The 8,774-nt window shown below is 34.2% G+C and overlaps 1 non-coding gene across 1 annotated transcript; it reads right to left on the reverse strand.

Annotated features, from left to right (window-relative positions):
• Nucleotides 1–3,483: 3,483 nt before the first annotated feature.
• On the reverse strand, nt 3,484–3,556 carry TRNAT-CGU (transfer RNA threonine (anticodon CGU)). Its single transcript has one exon. It is a non-coding gene; the product is annotated as a tRNA-Thr (tRNA).
• Between the last annotated feature and the right edge of the window lie 5,218 nt (nt 3,557–8,774).

The following is an 8,774-nucleotide window of genomic DNA, read 5'->3' on the forward strand; positions in this document are numbered from 1 at the left end:
TAAATTCAATTCAATTCAAAAAATATATATTTATTAGACTTCGTTTCCTTGTTTTAATTAATACTACCATCTCTCAAAATATTCAGCGTTTTTTAACGCTCTGTGTAATGAAAGTGAAACAATTCTGAAAGCCGTACTCTGTTACAAGCGGGAAGGCTGATGAAACGTTGGAAGATCACAACTGAGAGGAAGTGAGCAATTTCAATGGATGAAAGAGTAATGGAACGGAGAAAAATTCTCTCCGGCGCCGGGATTTGAACCCGGGTTTTCAGCTCTACGTGCTGATGCTTTATCCACTAAGCCACACCGGATACAACCCCGACGTCGGACAGAATTATCTCTGAGTTCCAACTCTTGGGTTCCCTCTAGTGGCCGCCCTCTGCACTACGTCATAGATGTCTATGAACATAGGACCGAAGTCCACACATGTGCTGAGGTGCACTCGTTATAAGTAACTAGTTGGCCGGGATCCGACGGAATAAGCGCCGTCTTAAATCACTTCGTGATTTACTCATATAATATATTATTTCAATGTACCGAAGTACATATGATATTTCCATGCAGATATTCTGCTTCATCATACGATGAAAGAGTAATGGAACGGAGAAAAATTCTCTCCGGCGCCGGGATTTGAACCGGGTTTTCAGCTCTACGTGCTGATGCTTTATCCACTAAGCCACACCGGATACAACCCCGACGTCGGACAGAATTGTCTCTGATTGAGTTCCAACTCTTGGGTTCCCTCTAGTGGCACTACGTCATAGATGTCTATGAACATAGGACCGAAGTCCACACATGTGCTGAGGTGCACTCGTTATGAGTGACTAGTTGGCCGGGATCCGTATGATCGTATGATGAAGCAGAATATCTGCATGGAAATATCATATGTACTTCGGTACATTGAAATAATTTCAATGGAGATGGAATAGTCCAAATGACTCGTGCCATGATGATGATGATGATGATGATGATAGTTCATTACTTAACAGCCGCAGTGTCATTCACAATAGTTAATTGTGAATGCTCACATTTAAATAAATAAATTTATTTTAACAATATTTCCGTTCTCTTTCTCGTTTCCGTTGTTGTGTTCAATTGCATTAACCTCAGTAATTATTATTATTATTATTATTATTATTATTATTATTGTCATTATTATTATTATTGTTATTAGCCTATTATTATTATTATTATTAGCCTATTATAATTATTGTTATTATTATTATTGTTATTATTATTATTATTATTATTATTATTATTATTATTATTATTTGTCCATAAATCAGTACTTTTGATGGGGTTAGATAACATAAGTTCAGAGGAAACTTTATGAGTATGAAAGTATTTTAAGGAAAGAGCCAGAATAAGTTGAAAGCATAGTACAACGAGGGAAACAAAAAAGTTGTGTTCCGGCGCAGTGCTGAAATTGGCTACTTGGAGCGTCAAGAGAAGAGAGGACAGTAATGTATGGGTCTTGAGGGACCAGAGATGCTGATGCGAAATGGATTGAGACGCGCTGCGGTAGCATGCAGCCCTCCATAAGTGAATGATCACTGGATCACTCCATGTCTGTTTTGCATCCCGTTAAGTTTTATTTATTTTAGCGTGAATAACTGAGATCATGGTACAAGATTATGAAGTTCATCCCTATGCGCTGCTTCCCTTTATATGCTAGATCCGTGGATTCAAACCTAGTCGATGACGATAGATATTTAGTGCTAATTAAATCTGAACTTGATTCTCTTGTCAAAGAAATTAGATCTGTTCCTCCTTTCACTCTTTGAGTCGCTTGAGAAACTTTTTGCCCCAGCAACTAAAACTTACCCTAGTACAAACCCTAGTAATGCCGCACTTCGATTATTGTGACGTTTTGTTAAGTGATCTAAGTTCTGAACTGTCAGTCAAGTTACAGCGAGCTCAGAATATGTGCGTCAGATACGTGTGCAACATCCGACGATATGATCATATATCACCGTCCTTCGCAAGTCTCTCGTGGCTCCGACTTAAAGAACGCAGAACTTTACACTCTTTGTCTTTACTCTTTCGAATTCTGCACACCTCAACACCAAATTACCTTTCGTCTCGTTTCTCTTATCTATATTCTAACCACGACGTAAATACCAGATCACTTATCTGTGGCACGCTAAATATACCTCTTCATAGAACATCTTGTTATTCCTCATCTTTTACAATATCCACCTCGCGTCATTGGAATTCCTTGTCACAAAGTATTAGGGGCTGCAAGACAACAAACACCTTTAAGAACAGCTTAAAAGATAACCTTATTAGCATTTCACTCCAATCATACTGATTTAAAATATTACTGACTACACTGTTGCTTTTTTCTTTAGACATCATCCTGATTGTGCTGTATTTTCAAAATTGTCTCATAATAATCTCTTTCTATTATCTAATATCATTTGAAATATATTAACATTCTATGTATTTTAGTTTAATTCTGCTACACAGTTTATTTCAGTGTTTAATTAATAGTTCATAGTATTTTGTTGTTTAATTCGTAAATAACTCTTGTATACATGTAACTCTCATCTAAATCAAATTGTTGAATTCTTTGTAAGTTAATGCATATGTATATACACTTTCTGCTGGTTGAGTGGAAGAGAAGGCCTTACGGCCTTAACTCTGCCAGCTAAAATAAATCATTATTATTATTATTATTATTATTATTATTATTATTATTATTATTATTATTATTATTATATGGGAATTCCGCATCGTAGATTTACAACACGTATCCGATCTCATTGCTAACTTTCTGATTACATTAAAGCAACAAAATATCAAACTTTAAAATTTAGACGAGGGTCATTTCATAAGTCATGGCAACTCTATTATATTAGCCAATAAAGCTGCAGGAATAGAAATTGATTGAAGGTCCCTGGAATGTGCTTCGGAATGGTTGTATCAAATTGGGTCTGGTACAGGAGGCAATGGGTAAGGAAATTTCAAGATGCGTAAATAGGAATCATTGTCTTATTATGCACAAAAGGAATCAAAGTATATTGCTCACAGCTAACATTCTTCAAAATAATCCCCCAAGGCTTCCAAAAATCTTCATCAACGTGTTCCGTCTTATGACGTCCAGCCACAATTGTAGCACAATTTTCCATCCCTGGCTACAAGGAGACTTTAGCGGACATTTATTCCCAATCTCAAACGACCCCAAATCCCCTACTCTACCATATTACGAAGTTTTTTTATAGTCTTTTTGAAACAACACCTATAAATTGTAAATTTCTTCATTTTTTTCCGATTCTTCATTCTCGATTAAAATTATTTTGAAGTAGTCCAAATATTTTCATCATCTTCCTTTCAGGCATTTCCAGTTTAGATTCTGCACGTTTTGTTGCAGTCGCTTAATTAAAATATAGGAAGGGTTTTGTTCTTATTATAGATTTATTAATTTGTCCTACAGAATAATATCTGTGATATTGAAAATTAATATTTGAGGAGAAAAATTCGCTCCGGCGCCGGGGATTGAACCCGGGTACTTGGTTCTACGTACCAAGCGCTCTAACCACTGAGCTACGCCGAATTCAATCCACAGCACCGGACTGAACCCCTCTCCTTCATTGTTTCCCTTTGTGGCCTGACTCCAAGTTAGGCATACATGTTGACGTATATGTCCAATTTCAACTGTCATTATACGAGGAGCGCACTCAGCTGAGTGACTTGTTTGGCCGGGATTCCGCAGTTACGTACATAGTAATCTGTACAAATATATGCACTGCAGCTATGAGAAGATTATAGATTTATTAATTTGTCCTACAGAATAATATCTGTGATATTGACAATTAATATTTGAGGGGAAAAATTCGCTCCGGTGCCGGGGATTGAACCCGGGTCCTTGGTTCTATGTACCAATATCACAGATATTATTCTGTAGGACAAATTAATAAATCTATAATATTCTCATAGCTGCAGTGCATATATTTGTACAGATTACTGTGTACGTAACTGCGTAATCCCGGCCAAACAAGTCACTCAGCTGAGTGCGCTCCTAGTAGGCTATAATGGCAGTTGACATTGGACATATACGTCAACATGTATGCCTAACTTGGAGTTAGGCCACAAAGGGAAACAGTGAAGGAGAGGGGTTCAGTCCGGTGCTGTGGATTGAATTCGGCGTAGCTCAGTGGTTAGAGCGCTTGGTACGTAGAACCAAGGACCCGGGTTCAATCCCCGGCGCCGGAGCGAATTTTTCTCCTCAAATATTAATTGGTTTTGTTCTTGTTTACATTCTTGTGTATAATTTGGATTTCCTTGATCTGGCTTGCTCTTCAGTATGTTCGATAAAGAATAATAAACCTTCTTTACAAATTGAAGTCTGTTGATAAATTCATCAGTTACAATAATAATAATAATAATAATAATAATAATAATAATAGTAATAACAGTAATAATAGTAATAATAATAATAAAATAATAATAATAATAATAATAATAATAATAATAATAATAATAATAATAATTATTATTATTATTATTATTATTATTATTATTATTAATCTTGCACAGGATAGGGACCGATGGCAGGCTTATGTGAGGGCGACAATGAACCTGCGGGTTCCTTAAACGCCATTTGTAAGTAATTATTATTATTATTATTATTATTATTATTATTATCATTATTATTATTATTATTATTATTATGTGTTTTATTAATGACCAGGATAATTCTGTCGTCGATTTGCAAAAGGGGACATGTCCAAAATAACAAAGTTTTGGAAAACCGAAAAAACTATAACTAAATTAACAAATTAAAATATTAATATATTTTTTTAAATTAGATCATTATGTATACATTCATTCAGGACCTATGAACATTTTAATTTTTGAAGTCTGCTATGGCTTTTTTATGATTTCCCATCACTTTGTCTTTTTGGACATGTCTCCTTTTGCAAATCGACGACAGAATTAAAGATTTTAAATTTTAAAAATCATATTCATAATCTTCGAAATCATGTTGAGATGTATCCGAATTGATTATACTATGATACTAATTTAAATATATAGAAAAAGCAGTGTGAGTCTCCAAAATATAAATGCGCATAATTTCGTGGAAAAGCAAGTTTTCAGCAAATCTGTTGCCTAAAAGAAATTGCTATCGGTACTGTATAGGGTGGATACAAAGGTCCGTTACCCCTATAATTACCTCACATATACACACTATTTATGTAATTCCGGTCATAATACAGACATGCATCCACTTAACATAACTCTGTGTTCTAAGTGTCCAAAGGATCAATATGTCCCCCCCCCCCATCATTCTCCACGCACAAAATAATGCGTCGCCAGGTTCGGTGTGACAATCGCAGTATTGCTGGTGTAATCTGTTTGGAAAGCGCGGCGTCATTCAATTCATCAATGGTGTGATACCGTTTCTATGCAACAATGCTCTTGAAGAAACCCCACAGTACATTGCCACAGGTTATGAGGTCAGGACTGCGAGGTGGCCAGTCGAGAGGAGCTGGTAAGATGGGTAACCCACGGCCAATCCAGCGTTGTGAAAACATCTCATTGAGGTAGGCCTACTCACGAACAGAAGTGACGTACTGAGCATGTGCAGTCACCTTCTGCTTTTGTAGCCGCTTTTCTACAGCGTTTTATTGTAAACTATTTGCAGAATATTGTTCATATTCAATATCAGCAATAAATTTCTTCGGAAATGATGCACATTAAATATAACAATTTTGGTAACAAAATTGGCCATTACACAAAATTGCAAATCCCTCTCACCGCTACAAGGGATACAAAGCTAAGGGAAAGACATATGAAACAAAGGGTATACAAGAACAATGGAATTACAAGGCAAAGAAGAGGAATACATTGAGAAGAAGGGGATGAAAAGAGAATAAATGGAAGATGAGAACTACGTAAGCCTACGTAAAGATGTATAACATAGTAAAGCTATACATTTGCTGGTTTCTTATTTTACAGTGTATGAGGATGACACAATGCTGCAGAAACTGATTTCTGCTGAAGTGTCAAACGAATTTTGTTCATATCCACGCATGTCAGTGCTGAAATTTTCGCAGAAATGCAAGCGTGGTAACGAAAAAGTGATTATGGACACTCTCTGTTCGTCTGTGTATAAAGATTTTTTTATACCGTTTGATACAGGCCTGTTTTGTTCATATTCAGTTTGTACGAGTCAATTAATTCGGAAGTGAAGTCATACCGGAATGTTAAAAGGAGGGCTAGAACAGGATCACCTATCACTGTAATATTATCAAATTTATATTGTCAATTTTGTATTGTCGCTGAAAATTCACAGTTGTTTCCTGCTTGGTAGTCTTCGTAAATAATTAGAAGGCAATTAAATTTGTATCGTGTCCATACAAGTCAATGAGGGGAATAAATAATCAAATATTCAATGAACTCAGAAATCATCAACAACAATTTCATTAGTATCAATTTGACCAAATAAAATAATTTACTTTCACAGAATGTCACTGTTATATTTCTATATTCAATTAAATTTCCATACCTTTGAGTTTCATTTTCTCGCAAAATAATTACTTTTTCGTTGTTTCTATATTTCGTATGTAGTTAGAGTATTTAACTCTAGACGATTCATTTTTTTCTTACGAATGCAATAGACAGTGACAGCGAAAGAAATATGATGTGATGCAATAAATCAAACATGTATCTGATAATAGTTTGCGTTATTATCATTATTTTATTAGTTATTTATTAATTAAATAAAATAAAATGATTTATTATTAAATTTAAAGTGTAGTGTGAATGAAAACAAACGCTTAAAAAGCATAATGTATAAATATTTGAAGATATCAAAATAAGTAAATTAGCAGTGGTTCCTCGAGTAACTTGATCGTACTGGCTGTAATGTTGCAGCGTTCACTTGATCATCCAGCGCCGATAAACTACCCAGCTCGCTTCAGCGCTTCCGCGTCCACTGCTGCTACACCGACCGCTACACATTGTTTCGTAAGTAATTAAATTTCCATTAAACTATTAGAGATCCCATTGTGGTTATTTCTGGAATTATTAAGAATACTTCAGTGCACCTGGTAGGTATTTTTTTAGATTTTTAATACAGCTATTTCACATTGATATCTAACGTTCAAAATTGAATCATAAAAAATATTTGTAATAATTATATTAAAATTAGTTAGTAAATACTTAACAAAAGACAGTACTTTAAGCTTTTAAATGATTTTTTTTTTTTTAACATGAATATGCTCAGAAATATGACGCTTTAAATGTTGCATTGTGCGACATTTTAAACGAATTTTAATATGCAATATTTTAAAAATATGTGGACTTAGAAGAAAATTAAAATACACTTGTTGGTTTATTAGACCCATAGAGTGGTAAAAAAAATATAAACGCAATCATAAATATGAATGTCAAAATTTGTATAATTTTGTGCGATTTGACGTGGAATGACTCTATTCTATTCGCGAAATTCTCTCATTGATTGTGACGAGAGGTTGTAATTTCCTTTCACGAGTGAAAACCGCTTGTCATATTATCTGTGAAAATCTGGAAGTAATTTCATTGCAGTAACAGAGTTGGCCTACTTTCTCTCTATAATATTAAAATACATAAGTGAACTAAAAAAAGAAGCTAAAATGACATTATATAAAGTAGCAAAAATTACACTTACGTATATTTTTAATGAAGGCATAAGTTAACATTTATCTCTAAAGTACCAGGATGTTATACCATTAAAATATAAGTCAGTATTATAACAATGGTTGAGTTCCATGAAGCCTGTGTATGCGGTTGAGTTCCATTTTTACTTTTTCATCTGAGCCAGTATTACATACGGCGCTTCTACATCCTCAGTAGCTCTTTATCTGTGATTTATTATAAGTTGGTCTTTGTGATAACTCCAGAACTCTGTCTCCCGCTAGCAACGCCAGGGAATCTTGAATAGAATGGAGAACACGTGGGTGAGCTGTGCAGATTTTCTGCTGTCCTTTCCTTACCGGACATGGGCTTCACAAAGGAATCTCTTTGGTCAAATAATTGGTGAAAAGACTCTTATTTAACCTACACTCCATTACGGAATTTTTTTCGAAGAAGATAATATCTTTCCGTGGTAAATAATTATTTTTGCGTCTCCTTTTAAGTAAGTCCTTTCGTTCGTGTAAAAAATCTATTTAGAGGTTTATAAGCAAATGTAAGTTTGCTTAATATGTATTTGTATTGTATTTATTGTTAGGCCTACAAACTACTATCAAATTTGATTTTGGCCGATGGAAAAGATGATTCAGTCTCTAAAGTTGTTTACTGCTTTAACCTGAGGTACAAATGAAGTTGCATATCATTTATGATAATTCTGAACAAATTCCAACATTATTAGAATAGTTTAATGGGTTCAAATATATTACAGTCTTAATTAAAACGCACAAAATTAGAATGATTGAATTTTATATTCTGTTGTTGTAATTCTAAAAAAGCATTCGCTCAAATAGTATCACTAGATCATCAGTGATTGAATATAGCATTTTGAATTTGAACTTAAGAATTCTCTCCTGTAAACCAAGACTCTAACCATCCACCCAAATAGCATCGATAGAACATCAGTAAAGAATATACAGAATAAACCGTAAGTAATGACATTAATTTCAAGGAATTATTCTTGAGATATTTCTGACAAAAATGTTTAATATAATTTTGTTAGTTTTTTCTTCCTTTTCGAGATAACAATTATTTATATGAAATATTTCATAGCTAGTTTTGGGAAAGTCATTCATTTAATTTCTAATATGCTCAGTCAC

This window comes from Periplaneta americana, chromosome 17 (assembly GCF_040183065.1).
Source record: "Periplaneta americana isolate PAMFEO1 chromosome 17, P.americana_PAMFEO1_priV1, whole genome shotgun sequence".
Classification (NCBI taxonomy): domain Eukaryota; kingdom Metazoa; phylum Arthropoda; class Insecta; order Blattodea; family Blattidae; genus Periplaneta; species Periplaneta americana.